This window comes from Diadema antillarum, unplaced genomic scaffold, assembly GCF_040938485.1.
Source record: "Diadema antillarum isolate AM-2024a unplaced genomic scaffold, OU_Dant_1.0 seq00000136_RagTag, whole genome shotgun sequence".
Taxonomy (NCBI): domain Eukaryota; kingdom Metazoa; phylum Echinodermata; class Echinoidea; order Diadematoida; family Diadematidae; genus Diadema; species Diadema antillarum.
Window position 1 is genome coordinate 182,501 of NW_027271213.1, and position 12,164 is coordinate 194,664.

The window sequence follows — 12,164 nt, forward strand, 5'->3', positions numbered from 1 at the left end:
AGCTATTTTATCCTGTACGGGGCCCCAGACAGTAGCCCCAAAGGGCCCCACCCCCCATAGGCCCTACGTACAAACACACACAAACATTGATTTTATTCAGTTGAAAAGAGTCATGGCTAATTTCTTTTGCAATGGAAGGAGTACCAATCAGAGATATCCAAAACACCAAAGCCAGCTATTTTATCCTGCATGGGGCCCCAGACAGTAGCCCCAAAGTGTCCCGCCCCATATAAGCCCTACGTACACACACACACACACACATTGACTTTATTCAGATGATAAGAGTAACGGCTAATTTCATTTACAATGGAAGTAGTACCCATCAGAGAGATACAAAACTCCAAAGCCAGCTATTTTATCCTGTACGGGACCCCAAACAGTAGCCCCAAAGTGCCCCCCCCCCCCCCTACATACATAATCACACAATAGTTTCATTCAGCTGAAAAGGGTCACGGCTAATTTCTTTTGCAATGGAAGTAGTACCCATCAGATAAATCCAAAATAACAAAGCCAGTTATTTTATCCTGCACGGGGCCCAAGACAGTAGCCCCAAATTGCCCCCTTACCCCCTCCCCCTCCCCCCCCCCCCCCCCCACACACACACATTGATTTTATTCTGCTGAAAAGGGTCGCGGCTACTTTCTTTCGCAATTGGAAGTAGTACTCATCAGAGATATCCAAAGCACTAAAGCCATTTATTTTATCCTGTACGGGGCCCCAGACAGTAGCCCCAAAGTGCCCCCTACACACACACACACACACACACACACACACACACACACACACACACACACACACACATATTGGTTTCATTGAGCCGAAAAGGGTCACGGCTAATTTCTTTTGCAATGGAAGTAGTACCCATCGGATATCCAAAATACCACAGTCAGATTTTATCCTGCACGGGGCCCCAGGCAGTAGCTCCAATGTGTTTTGCTTTATTCTCTTTATTGTTTGCATCTCTTCTTCTTCTTAAATATGCGCTCCTTCGTCTTCATTTTCGCGACAACGACAACGTCCTCCTCATCATCATCAGTTTTGCTGTTCTGGCAAACATTTTCCAGCGTATCGGCTACGTTCGATTTTAGAGCGGCGAGAGCGGAAGACATGCGTAATTGAGTCTGGGAAAGCGTAGGAACAGCGTAGCTAAAGCGGCCAACAGCGTTATCGAAGCAGGAATGAAGCGTCGTAGGAACAGGCCTTGATTTTATACGAGAGTAGTGAACTTAGTGAGAGCGTCGTTAAAGCGGGAAGGTTGTGCTTTGACCAAGAAAGCGGCGCAGCAGCGGGACCATGTCGTCGGTGTCTAGTTTAGACTACTTCCCGTTCTTGTGCCACTGTTACTACGGTCAGAAAAACCCAGAATTGTTATGCTCATCCCGCGGTATTTACACTGTCACTGCTCTCTCCCCGTTTGAGCTACGATTCAAAATAGGTCAATCTTGATGGGGAGATGGGGAAGAAATTTTGAACCAGTTCAAAATTTCTTCCCGATCTGTAAAATTGCCAGATCCAACCCCATCACCCAAACGCTGCTGCTACGATGCTTCCGGTCCCCGTACACTTTTGCCGCTCTCTCCCGATCTGACAGATTGAATAGATCGGGATGCAGATCTTGATAGTGGAATTACATGTGGGGACACTTTAGGAACACTCCGTGGGGCCTCATGCAGCTATATAACCGGTTTTGGTGTTTTTGATACCTCGCTGAGTACTACTTCCATTGCAAAAGAAATTATAGCAGTGATTCTTTTCACTTAGAATAAAATAATACGGGAGTACTTTCCAGCTACTGGCTGGGGGCCCCTTAACTGGATGGGTTTGTGTTTTAGGTATCTCAGCTGTTAATTCCACTGCCAAGGAAAATAGGCATACACAACTCTTTTCACCTAAAAACACTTAATTCATATGGGGTGGGAATACCTTGGGGCTATACCTGTCAAAGGCCCTGCATCCGGGCCAATTTCACACCTCTTTTAATCGAATTCTTTAATGTTGAATTAAATTTAGCAAAAATTTCGCCTAGATGACATGGTAGTTCAATGTCATAATCTCTTCATTCAAATTCATTTTGAAACATTCACATTACCTCTAACCTTATTCTAAATAACACTTTTTCAACTGAAATCCATATATAAGACAAGCACCATTCCACTATCCGTTCATTCATAAATTCATAATGATATAGTCACGTGATCACATGCTGCACTCGTTCATTCAAATTGATTTCTGGCCATCTAATTTAACATGTCTGCAGTCCAGATATGTTCATGCTTGATCTCTTTCCATATTTTCTTTCATCGTAGTTATTGTTTTGTAAGCATCATAGCTTTTCATGTTTTCGTATTCGTTTAAGAGACTTTGACACCAGTTTTTTTTTTTTAACGTGCTTTTTGAATCCGAAGAAGTAAGAAGCCACAAATTATCTGGACGTTACGAGCGCTTTATTACGAGCGGTCGGCCAGTTCCAGGAAGTCAAGGTTATGATCCTCATTTTTTTTTAAATAATTATTTCTATGTCTTCTAGAGATATACGTCTGTATCTATTGTGCTGTCATGACTATAAAAAATGAAGTTAATCTGCATTACTGGTACACGTATAGGCCTATAATGACATGTATATGAAAGAGAAGGAGCGTTACCAGTCTGGTTACAGAACAACCAAATCCAGTTATACTAGATAAGAAATATGATACTTTTACTGCTTTATAACAGTAATTTACAGATGAAACGAAAACACGCGTAGAAAGACACATTAAAATGATCTGAAACAAAGAAATAGCATGATTTGAATTTGAATGAACACGTTTGGAATTTGACTGTCTTTCGCGAAATCTAATGACTGAAATACCCTTTTCGGCAAGTCAAGGCGAATTTGAATGAACGTAGGGTACCAGTCAATTTGAATACCCATTGTACGAATTCGAACCTTCTATCAAATGAACCGACAAAAGTGCGAAATGGGCTGGGAAAACCTAACTGGCTTTGATGTTTTGGGTATCTGGGCTACGGTCACAACTCAGAGCGGCGACCGACCGATTTGTAGCCTGCTCGGTCGCCGCTGAGATTTTGGCACTGCCCAGCAGTTTTTGGAGCTGTTGAGCAGGCTGACAGCCCCAGCGAAAATCGAGCAGTGCCCGAGCGATGATCTGTCGATGTCCTGTCGGTGACTCGTCAGTTGCCGGCCGATTTAAGGTCAAACTTGGCGAAATGCGAGGATCCTCTCAGCGCAGAGTCCGATCAGTCACCGAGCGATGACCCGTCGGCAACTGAGCGGTCTCCCACCGGTCGATTTTTAAAAAATCGACCAGCGGCCGACCGATGATCGGCAGGGCATCAGAGGTTTCCTGTCGGCGTACGGGCGGTGGCTCGTCATTCCCTGCCAGGATGTTCTCACGAGCAATATTTGGGACTGTATGTCCATTTTGTATAAACAATAACGCTCTTTTTCTGCATCAGAGAGGTCAACGAGGTCTAAGATGTCGTTGATTCCACCTCAACTATTTCGACAACGAGATCCACAAGTCCAGCAGTTTGTGACAGTCGGTCTCATTAGGGATTTAGCCAGCTCCCCCAACAGATGTCCTCTCTTGGCCTTATTTTTGTAAACATTGTTCCCCATGTTATAGAACAATGTATGCTCCTCAAAAAAAAAAAAAAAAAACTGTTGCGATTTGTTCTTCCTGCTCCTCTGTGAACCGTTTGCTGGAGTTCAGTGATTGTTGGATGGAGGGCAGGTCGTCATTTGTCCCACAGTTGCTATCCTTTCCTTCTTTGTCCTCCATGTCTCCAGCCGACGTGACCGAGTCCTCTTCTGATGAGTGGACAATTAGAGCCACAGTTTCCTGCTTCTTCCTCCGGGATAAACCCTGGTGACGGTCGTCTTGCCTCTTTCTCTCTCCATACCTGCTCCAGACGGCCCCGATTCCTCCTGCCCTTCTTATCGCTTTAAAGTGCTTTTCCTTTGCGCTTTTGGCATTTTCTTGTGAATGAAAGTTGTTGGGAAAACCAGGCTGAGTTGATGACTTCTTTCAGAAATCTCACTGTTTCTCTTGGCGGGTGCTGGGCAGCTCTTTATATATGCCCTGGGGAACGCCGCTGTAAATCAAGCAGTCGCCGCCCGGACGCCGGTCAGTTTTTAACTCGCCGACCGGTGACCGACCGTCATCGAGCGGCCTCTGCTCGGCAACTGATTCTCTTGGGGCTTATTTTTTTATTTTTTTTTTTACCTAAACCGCCCAACGGCGACCGCTCGATAAGATCGGTGACCGCTCGATTAGGTCGGTGCCTGGGCGGTGCCTGGGCGGTGGCCGCCCAGGCACCGAGCGTATTTTGGACGGCGAGTAGAAATCGAGCGGTCACCGCTGAAATTTTAACTCCGCGCTAAAACTTCAGCGGCGACCGACCGATGCCCTAAAAATCAGCAGTGCCTGGTCGGTCACCGGTCGGCGACCGACCGATATTGGCTAAAAACTCGCCGAGCGGTCGCCGAGCGGTCGCCGAGCAGGCTGATTTTGGGGGTTGTGACCGTGAGATGTAAACTAAGGCCTACTTCGATTGTAAAAGAAAAACAACTATGACTCTTTTCAGCTCAATGATGTCATAATAATTATGTGGGGGAGGGGCACTTTATGGCTACTGTACTGGGCCCGGTACAGGATGAAATGACTGGTTTTCGTAATATGGTCATCTCGGTTGTGCGCTATACAGAAGTATGCTTCCTTTGCAAATTTCTTGGGTGTTTTTGCTACTGTAGTAACCTACAGGATAAGATGACTTGCTTTGGTGTTGGTGATATCTCTGTTCAGTAGGCCCTGATATTTACGTTACAAAAGAATTTGTAAGACCGTTTTCAGCTGATTCACAGAACATGTATAATGGATGGGACACTCAGTGGAGCTACTGTCTGGGGCTCTGTACAAGATAAATAACTGGCCTTGGTGTGTTGAATATCTCTGATAGGTATACTTCTTCCAGTGCAAAAGAAATTACCCGTGTTTGGGCTATACTGTCTGGGGCCCCGTGCAGGATAAAATAACTAGCTGTCGCATTTTGGATATCTCTGATGGGTACTACTTCCATTGCAAAAGAAATTAGCCGTGACCCTTTTCAGCTGAATGAAACTAATGTGTGTGCGTGTGTGTGTGTGTGTGTGTGTAGGGGTGCACTTTGGGGCTACTGTCTGGGGCCCCGTACAGGATAAAATAACTGGCTTTAGTGTTTTGGATATCTCTGATGAGTATGCCTACTACTTCCGATTGCAAAAGAAAGTAGCCATGACCCTTTTCAGCTGAATAAAATCAATGTGTGTGTGTGGGGGGGGGGGGGAGAAATTTGGGGCTACTGACTCAAGGCTTTGGTATTTTGGATATCTCTGATGGGTACAACTTCCATTGCACAAGAAATTATAGCCGTGACCCTTTTCAGCTGAATGAAACTAATGAGTGTGTGTGTGTGTGTGGGGGGGGGGGGGATGTACTTTGGGGCTACTGTCTGGGGCCCCGTACAGGATAATAGCTGGCTTTGGTGTTTTGGATATCTCTGATGAGTACCACTTAAATTGCAAAAGAAATTAGCCGTGACCCTTTTCAGCTGAATAAAATCAATGTCTGTGTGTGTGTGTGGGGGGGGGGGGGGGGAGGGGGGCATTTTGGGCTACTGTCTGGGGCCCCGTGCAGGATAAAATAACTGGCTTTGGTATTTTGGATATCTCTGATGGGTTCTACTTCCATTGCAAAAGAAATTAGCCGTGACCCTTTTTAGCTGAATGAAACTAGTGTGTGAGTGTGTGTGTGTGTGTGTGTGCCGGGGGGGGGGGGCTCCATTGGGGCTACTGTCCGGGGCCCCGTACTGGATAAGATAGCTAGCTTTGGTGTTTTTGACATCTCTGATGGGTACTCCTTCCATTGCAAAAGAAATTAGCCGTGATTCTTCTCAGCTGCACGAATAAAATCAATGTTTGTGTGTGTTTTTACGTATGGCCTATGGGGGTGGGGCACTTTGGGGCTACTGTCTGGGGCCCCGTAAAGGATGAAATAGCTGGCTTTGGTGTTTTGGATATCTCTGATTGGTACTCCTTCCATTGCAAAAGAAATTAGCCATGACTCTTTTCAACTGAATAAAATCAATGTTTGTGTGTGTTTGTACGTAGGGCCTATGGGGGGTGGGGCCCTTTGGGGCTACTGTCTGGGGCCCCGTACAGGATAAAATAGCTGGCATTGGTGTTTTGGATATCTCTGATGGGAACTACTTCCATTGCAAAAGAAATTAGCCGTGACCCTTTTCAGCTGAATAACACCATATTTGTGGGGCCCTTTGGGGCTACTGTCTGGGGCCCCGTACAGGATAAAACAGCTGGCATTGCTCTTTTCATGATAAGTACACCCAAAGGAACAATATCCACCAACTTTTGTCCGTGACCCCCTTCGGCTGAATAAATCCATTTTTCGGGGTCCCTTTTTGTGGTCCCTAGGCTTACGGTACAGGATGTGACTTGCCAGCAATTCATTTTATTGACCCTTGGCCACATCCTTATACGATGAGACCATCAAAAAGTGTGACCCTTTTCAGCTGAATAAATGCTCTGGGCCCCCGGTCTATATGTCAAACGCTTTAAACGGTTTCTTCTGGTATCTAAAGGGAATCTGATATCAATGTTAATCACTTTTTACCATGGGCATTATTTGCCGTATGACATCAAGACCTAGCTGTGATGGGTGCAACGTTTTCTTTTTTGTTTTTGTTTTGTAATAACCATCATATGAATTAATCATCCAATACTTTGTTCAATAATGATATAGTAATCAAAGACATTCACTGCCTCTGTGAATGGTTGACAAAGGCAGGTTGAGTGATATAACATTGATGATTACACAGCAATCATAGTTTTTAGATTGCACTTGATGTGGTGCTATTGACAAAACACTCAATCTCCGACAATCTGATGTAAATAAGCATAATATTTTTCATAATTATTTAATAAGGATAGGGGAACGAACTATAGCTCTACTTCGGGTACGACTGTCCTGATTATTCTGGTGTGATAATCTCGCTACCGCTACGGGGTTGACTGACAGGGTGAATTTTTTTTTTTGTGCACTTCGTTATCCTGATTAGAAAATCAAAGACCTCAACAGCGTACTTACCCTCCGATAAGTCCGTGTAAACGTGCAGCGTAACACAGATTATCACAAATCCACGAATATTCAGGTGATTCATCGTGAAAGTTGCGGACGACGACCTTGTAAAACGCACTTTGCTAGTCTTGCTGGTCTTGGACTGCTTTCACACCCGGGACATCTGTCTATTTTGTTTTAAAGGAAAATTGTGGCATTTACAAAACTTGACACCGTAGACGGGGAAACATTTCTATTTCTATTAGCGGCAACAACGACGCAGATGAAACACACAATTCTGACTTCGATTCTCCAAGCAGCGATCGACGCTGTTCCGACTGCAGAAATGACAGTCTCGATCTAGTCAATGAGATACATCGACCATCCAACCTATACGCCCGATACCCGCATCAAAAAAAAAAAAAATGTTTACCGTTAAAAATTTGATTGGTTGTCAGTATCAAAGAAGAACTCATAAAAAGTAAACCATTAAACTTGATGTATTCTCCTTTCACGTCATGGGGACATGCATTTCTGATGTATGTTCGTAATCTATCATCTGTGTTCGCGTAATGCAAATTAGCGTATAAATCACGTGACCTATTTGTCATGTTTTTTAGCTGAATGATGTAATTGACATACAAAATTCTATAACAGCTTTGGTTAGGGCTTCATCCTTGAACGATCCTACAGACTACGGACAATAAGCAACAACATAATTTTGATGGTGTACAACGACTTATCACTTAGGGGATAGGGATCTACGCCAAAACAGTGTCGAATTTTCACTTTTCCTCCTAGGCGTGTACTGAATTGCAAAACGCAGTCACACGAACTATAAATAAGAATGATGATTTTCGTATATGATAACTATAGGGCTAATATCTCTAAACAATTATATACCCCGGACATGATTATGTTATGTATATGCCATATAGGCCTATTCTATAATTGTTCTTGTTGATATTGTGATGTTTTGATGTTTATGAATACATGTCTGTGTATTGTCCATACTGTGCAGGGCCTCACCGAACAACAGTGTTCAACTCACTGATGGAGCCAACCTGTGAAAACAAGATTAATAAATAAATAAATAAATAAATGAATAAATACAAAAATAAATGAATAAATAAATAAATAAATAAATAAATAAATAAATAAATAAATAAATAAATAAATAAATTAAACCCCATCACTATAGATCGCTAACATGAGGATAGAAGGGAGGATGAGAGGGAAAAAAAGCCAAACTGATATCATGGTGTGACAGTTTTAAAAAAAAATGTCGACAGTTAATATGCTATGAAAATAAATAATGAAAAGTCGGAGGTGCTGTGAAAAAAAAAATTAAATGTGAAAAGCTGATTGATAAGGAATTGATTGTGTATGGTTTCTTATAAAATTAATAGGTACAACGTTCTTTTCAATATGTGTCATTATCACTTTTTATTAGAATTTCTACAGAATTCAACCGTTAGTAATTGCTGTGTGTTTTTTTTTTATACACGATCTTCCAGGTTTTTAAAAACTCACTGATCCTTGCTGGGGTAAGCCTATGATTGCAAAAGTTATTGTGGCTAATAGCTAAGAAAATACAAGCGCATACTGGTACTTACTTAGCTAGTATAATGATACCGTTAATACTAATACCTCAATAAATGTTGCCTGATATCAGAATGATGATAATGATAAAAAAGGAACAATCGTTTGAGTGCAATCAACGAAAGAAGTTTCTCATTTTGAAAGATGGGAAACGTGTAAGAGTCCTCTCCAAATTGGCTACAACAAACATTGCAATTTTCGATTCAATATTCATAGCACACACACACACACACACACAAATGAATTATGTGAAGCTTACAACGAAGAAACCGTGACCTCTCACAGAAGGAATTTGTTATCACTGCAAAAAGTCCGGTGTTAAATTTCCGGCGCTCATTTATGGTGTTAGATTAACACCTCCGGGTGTCATTTCAAAATATAAAATTGATTTTTTTTTTTAATAGTGTCTTGGTTACTGTTCTTCTTGTTGATTTTGAACCTCAACAAGACGATCAAGAATTTTCCGCTGAAGTAGGCTACTTCATTTTTGTAAAAAAAAAAAAGTGAAAACACATTTACACCACAGTAACACCAGTTGGTGTGTTTCCTATTGAAGCTGGACGGGTGTTACACCATTGACATCAACACCAGCGCAGTGTTAAAAATATCACCAGCTACAGTGTCCAATTAACACCACGAAGTGCCAGGTAAACATTTTTCCACATCATCGCAACATAGTTTATACACCTGTGGGTGTGGTCCTCTATTGACACTTGATCGATGTTAGATTTAACACCCATGGTGTTAATCTAACACTGATGCTTTTGCGGTGTACTATGCACATTGGGTACGCGACTGAAATGTTTTCCCCCATGATTGTGCCATAATGGTTCACACACACACACACACACACACACACACACACACACATACATAGAAGAAAAAAAAAACCACCTCACTATGCTCTCCAGAACCTTGTCTCATGTAAGCATTATTTTTATTCCATTGTAGAACATAAAATCAGCACACAAAAAGAGAATGAATAGACGCGGGAGGGGGGGGGGGGAGATGCCAATTGTATCTTGCAACTCTCTGCAAAATACATTCGTGATGCCCTCATATATTTTGATATGCGTCTAAGCATGCTTTTATAGCAACATAATTATTGGCAGTAGCAAAAGAAACGATGGTACTCATAAACGTTTTTATTAAAGCAGTAAAACATAATGATTCTCTGTTGCAGAGTTGTTTGTAGCCCTAGGTGAACTTCAGAATACTCGCTTCCTTTCTTTCATTTTTTTTTTTGGTCTATTTCTCTAGAAGCGTATTGAACGCTGCAGTGAGTGGATATTCATCAGGGTCAAAGTCACGAGATTTCTAATCATGCGGGTACTTTTGATCGCTTTGGATTAAAATTTAACTTGAAATCCACACTTTACCATGCACGATCACATGAATGAAGGCGATTTTTCTCGACTTGCTGAATGAATGAATGAATGAATTGCTTTATTGTCCATAAAGGAAATTCTCTTTTCACTGGTTTTTTTACATGTAGTCCACATAGTGAACAAGACAAAAAATTACAATTACATATTACAAATTGACAAATTCATCATAGTTCAAAGGTACATATTGCATAACATATAATTCTGCTTGCCCAATGTATACATAAGGATAGCATATGAAATAGACCAAGTATGGATAATATACAACTGTCTTGTAAATCAATTTTGGCCAAAAAGTTCTGTATCATATAAGTCATAAAAAGAAAACTTTCAATAATTGCTCATATAATGCTTTCGTTTAAAGAAAAAAAAACAATATAATATGATCTTTAATTACAACATATGAGTTTAAGTTACGAAAATATATATATACATGGTGAGATGTATGTGTGTGCAAAAGCATTTGAGAGTAATATGAGATAAAGTGTGAGTAAGGATATGTATTTTGTATGTGTGAGTGTGTGTATGGGTGCGCGTGTGTGTGTGTGTTTGTGTGAGTAAATTCTTCTTACACACAAATATTTCAGAATTACGTCATCAATGTAATGTTACATCAATGTTACATCTGATACACCAAAAGAAAAATGAGATTATCCATAATTATTACAATCAATTGATATCTGGGTAAGGTATTCATGACGGGTGTGACACAGACCTTCGGACTTGCGCATTAGAGAGATGTATGGCGTTAGGGATGAACGATTGCCTGAAACGGGTTTTCTGAGTACGTGGAACACACAAGCGAATACCTGAACGGTTGAAGGTAAAGTTTTCGTTGAGTGGGTGGGTGGGGTCCTGCATAATCTTCCGCAGTATGGAAGCAACTCTCTCTTGATAGACATCATCGAGGGATGGGAAGTCTTGCCCTAATAAGCGTTGGACTATTTTTCTGGGACGATTTAGCTTCTTCAAATCACATTTTGTTGCTTGGGCAAAATAACACACAATATTATAAGTTAGAACACTCTCAATGATGGAGTTGTAGAATAGAGCAACGAGTCTGTCTTCCACATGGAGCTTTTTCAGGGTCCTAACAAAGTAAAGCCTCTGATTTGCTTTTTTCTGCAATGATTCGATATTTTTTGACCAGTTTAGTGAGTTGCTTATGGTCGTACCCAAGTACTTGTATTCCTGGACTTGTTCCACTACTACCCCGTGAATTGTAACTGCCCTATGCTCAGTGGCATTACGTCTGTGATCTATGATCAACTCCTTTGTTTTCGACACATTTAACAGTAGGAAATGATCATCACACCATTTTACAAAACTTTCAACTGTGCTGGTGTATGCTTCAATATCATCAGATGCAAGATAACCTGTGATGACAGTATCATCTGCGTATTTTATGATGCTACACTGGTTTGAGGAACATCGACAGTCACTGGTGTACAATGAAAAAAGTACTGGGGACAGGACGCATCCTTGCGGTGCTCCTGTGTTCAAAATTTTCATACTAGATTAAACATTACCCATCATAACCTTCTGAGGTCGGTTTCTGAGGAAATCTTGGATCCAAAGGATGATTTGAGGGGGCACATGAAAAGAAATCAATTTTTGTATCAAAAGGTGAGTTACAATAGTGTTAAATGCACTAGAGAAGTCAGCAAAGGTAGAGCTGGTGCTGGTGCTAAACAAGCTGTTTATTGGAAATGATTTTTTGTTAGATTGGCGGAAGATTGATTATATGAACAACAGAGGATCGACATTTAAATGAAACATTTGTCGTCTCAGTTTCTTCATTAGTTTGATTGTTCATTCGATTGTTCTCGTTCATATTGTAAGTTGTGTTTCATTCATTCTGTAGGAGAGTATAGTGGAACATTCTTTATCATATTTGACATCAGTTTCAGTTTGATATCAACTTATCCTCCCCCCCCCCCCCAAAAAAAAAAAGGTAAGCTAACTTTGGAGGGCGACTATTTCATAATTGTCAGCTATGGAGAGCGTACTGTTGATTGTGAGGAAAGGGGAACACTTCCTTTCTCCATTGACAGACGCTTTT